The following is a 4,125-nucleotide window of genomic DNA, read 5'->3' as shown; positions in this document are numbered from 1 at the left end:
CTCAGCTGGTAGTTTTCGTCCATCGCTGGAGACGGCCAAGGTTACCGTGCATCCAATCTTCCCGTTCCCTCTTGAGGATCTGATGTCGATCGAATGTGATCCTGTTGTAGCCATTGTGGTTTTCGGCACCATGTCAAAGTTGACAAATGTTTCATCCATGTTGATGATCACATGGAAATTTCCATTTTGGATGATTTGAGACGTTTCCCTACGATAGACGGCCGCTATTTCCATAGCGTTGTCGGGGAGGGTTTGCGTGTCCTTATTCTTTCTTCGATGGCTTATTCTTTTTCTGAAAGGAAAAGGAGACCACTTTTAGCTTTGAAAAACGTAGCTTACTCCCCCATTACTGTCCATTTCTTGGTCATTGGGCCCATTATTCCATTATGGCAGAACAAAAGTTGTGAGAGAACCCAACCCAAGTGAGATACCAATTTACGAAATGGCTTCGTTGTTTTTACCTTTCTTTGAATCGGGTCAGCCAGTGATCTGACGCTCGGAAATCCTGATTGCGAGGCCTTTGCGCTCTCGTCTGCTGCCTTTGTTCCTCCGTCAGATTAGTCCACCATTGTCTGTATTCTCTGGCTGCTTGTGACTGGAGATCGATCCCGGATACTGGAATTCCATGCTGGCGGCGTTGAATAAACCAGTCGTTGAGCTGATTTTCCATGTCTGCCCAAAACGCTGAAAAGGACAAACGGTAGGCCTATCAAGCAGACGGTGAAGGGATGAATCGGAGGGGGAGAAGAGTAGAGTATGCCTGAAATCTAAGAAGAGTCCCTGAATAATGTCGAACTATGGATAAAACCTCATTTCACAGTGAAAGCCTGAACTCACTGTCGCGCTTTTGCGCCGCGTTTTCACCGAGGCGCGGAAATCAATTGTTATTCATTAGGTGAACAAAGGATTCCCCGCCCGGCGGTGAAAATGCGGCGGAAAAACGCGTCAGTGAGTACAGGCCTTAATCCTATGGGCCTACTTCACTTAAAATTGTACATCTTTCGTAAATTCCTGACAAAAATGAGTTACCTTGTTCATCATTGCCATGCTGCCGAATCCTCCGCCGTCTCCTCTCAATTTGGGTGCACCTGTCGCGGCGTTCCGACATCTCTTCATACTGGTCTAGCCATCTTGAGAATGTCCTTGGATGGATGCGGTGATGTACGGCAAAAGAACGACAAGACCGGGCATGCGCAATGCCCATCGCATGGTGCAGCCTAAAAGTATCCACGTAGTCCAAACGCTGATTCAAGCTGTAGCCATGAAGATGTCTCCTTTCTTGGCCTTCGTTAGCCGCACCATTATTACCTCCGTCGTCACCACCATCACCATGCCCACCATTACCGCCACCATCACCGTCGTCACCGTTATCCATCGAATTCACGACCCAAAATCCAATGGCAAAGCAAAAAATCCAAAACAAACGCATCTCGTCGATTAACAAATCGAACCTCTGACAAAAACATCAATGAGTACACAAGAACTGTCCAACTTCTCTTATACTGTTTTGGAGAATACGTAATTGTTATGTCACTGAGGTCATCCGTAACCTCACCCGATTAGGCCTAGTGTAATTCTTTGCCAGGCTCTGGGGTGTGACAAGGAAGTCGACAGAACAATTATAATATTGATCCAGGGCATTCTGTTTCCGACCATACCCCACCCCATTTTATTGGACTTAGGATTTTCTGATGATTTTCCGGGTTCAGGAATGGGACAGGTAAGTGGGAGATTAGAGTATATCCTCAGGTGAAGGAATGCATGATTCACCTCGATGGACCAGCATCATTGCCAAGCCACTCAACCTTTCCTCTGTCATAGTTGACCGGGTCCACAATTTAAGTCGGCGAAGAGCTGAGAACTCAGGTGCAACTTGCACCTGAGTTGATAACACCTGCTATCCATATGCTGCTATCATGCTGGTAAAGCTATGGCTAAGATTAGTTTGTCTTTTTATTACTGTCTGAAAATTTTTTTTTCAACATTTATTGCACAGGGGGGGGGGGCAGCTGCCCCCCTGCCCCCCTCTAAATACGGCCCTGCTGATACCTTTGAATAGAAGTGGGGATATCAGGATGTTTATCAATCGAATCTCGGAAAGTTTGATGAATTCCTTCTGATCAACTAATTGTGTTCCTGCTCGACGTGTAATGGGTGTTCTGGTGAGCGCCTGTGCACCAAGTATGCATTTTACATATGTTCAGATGGAATCATTCAATCTCTGTATCCCAGGATTTGAGAAACCATTCGACTTCAATATCATAAACTGTTGGTATGTTTGACATGGTTTCTGTTTGACAACATCAATAACATTTTTATGTTGTCTGATAGTGTTCTCGGCTCCCATTTCGAAGATCGTGAATTCATCCATTACAGCGTCCCATCCTTCTTCAAACATTCGAGACATGTTCTTTTCGAGGACCTTCGTGAGTAGGAAAGTTTTTTGTGATGTTTTTACATAATAATTTGGATCGGCTATGTTTGGGCCGAAATCCGGTACACTCCAGGAAGTTCAACCCTCATTACATGTACTTTCAAACACTGAGAAATCGTATTTATCATTCAGTTTAAACTCACTAAGTAACTGTCCAAGTTTCTTACGATTTATGCTATTGTTTGATTCATTGAAATTTATTTCACCTGGTGTTGGTATCTGTAGGTTTTTCATGATTTTACTTATTTGATAGAAAGCATGACATCTGTAAAATGACCTTATCATTGGATCAACATGGTTTAAATATTCTTTAATTGAAACCCCACAACCAGTTGTTGCAAACCATACAGCCATGTTAAATTGATTTTGGTAAAACGATAGTGGGTTTTTCATCAGTCTTAGACAGTCCTTTCTATTTTTTCAAACTTATTAACCCGGGGGTTAAGTGACGTTCTTTTACATGGAAAAAACTATCAACGGAAACATAAACATCAAAGTTAAAAAAGTTATATGTAAACCTATCCTTGCTAACGGGTAATACATCATTTATTTAGTGTTAAACCCCTTGTTTAGTATTTAATACCACTACTAGTAACATAAGCTTATCCCTAGTAATAGGAAAAAGGGGTAATCCTAGAAATGACATTTTTTTCCTAAATTTAGCCTCCAAACCATGTTTTAAGAGGTCGATTTAAAAAAAGTTGTTGATTGTCGTACTCTCTGTTTCCCATTACTCTTGTGGACCCATCACTTCACTCGGATAGGCTTCCGCTGCCAGGGATTACAATTTGGTATTGCACCAATAGGTATCATGTAACAGGACCAGATATATCAAGTGAAATGGTGTTTACTGCAGCAACAGTTTTATTCGGCTTGGCATGATAACATTACAACTATTAAGATTAAGTACATTGGAACTATTTGTCTAAAACGTAATTATACAAATTTAATGAAGCACGGTTATCGGGCACTTTCCGAGACATCCTCCAAGCATCGTCAATGGTGATCATTGTTGCCAAGTCTCACTCGACCTACTGTGAGACTATGTGAGGATTTCAACAGGAAGATGTGAAATTCGACATTTCGGACCGAAGACATGGAGATTGATCTAACATTACTAGATGTGATGGTTCCTTAGACTGACAACCAAGTAGACGCATGGTCACAACCCAGTATAAGCAAATACTGTCCGGATCTCATCATTTTATCCTTTGAAGTGTAGGTTGAGACGAACCAGTCCTGGCGGTCCAGTGCGTTGTGTCGGTCACAACCGGGGGATGACCACTAAATCTAATCTACACCAATTCGGCAATTGCTCAGAATGGCAAGTTGTGAGGAAACTGGCCAGTGGATGCATGGTCACAACAAAGGGCAAACCAGTCAATGTAGTCAGGATCTTGTCAACAATTCTTTTGAATTGAAGTGTACTGTAGGTTGTGACAAACCAGTCCAGTGCTTATGTTCACAACACAGGGACAAACAGTAACAGGGAATGCAGTCTTGATCTTTACCTCAATTCCTTTCATATAAAGTGACAAATGAGTCCAGTAGACAGATGCGAGGTCACAAGAATAGCATATAGCATATGGACAACCAGTATGCCAAGTGAAGACCAAGTCCAAAGGGTATGATTGATAGCCAGCAGCATTGAAAGCAGATGCAATTTGACATCTTCATAAACCAACTGCAAC

General features: G+C 42.5%; 1 long non-coding RNA gene across 1 annotated transcript; it reads right to left on the bottom strand.

The window, feature by feature from the left end:
- Window positions 1-255: 255 nt before the first annotated feature.
- LOC135501517 (uncharacterized) lies at window positions 256-1,719 on the bottom strand. The gene is made up of 3 exons (XR_010449602.1): window positions 1,030-1,719; window positions 462-684; window positions 256-292 (listed from the first exon to the last, which is right to left on the bottom strand). It is a non-coding gene; the product is annotated as an uncharacterized LOC135501517 (long non-coding RNA).
- Between the last annotated feature and the right edge of the window lie 2,406 nt (window positions 1,720-4,125).

Source organism: Lineus longissimus, chromosome 17, assembly GCF_910592395.1.
Source record: "Lineus longissimus chromosome 17, tnLinLong1.2, whole genome shotgun sequence".
Classification (NCBI taxonomy): domain Eukaryota; kingdom Metazoa; phylum Nemertea; class Pilidiophora; order Heteronemertea; family Lineidae; genus Lineus; species Lineus longissimus.
The sequence above is the reverse complement of the archived record's forward strand: the minus strand, read 5'-3'. Positions and strand labels throughout refer to the sequence as shown.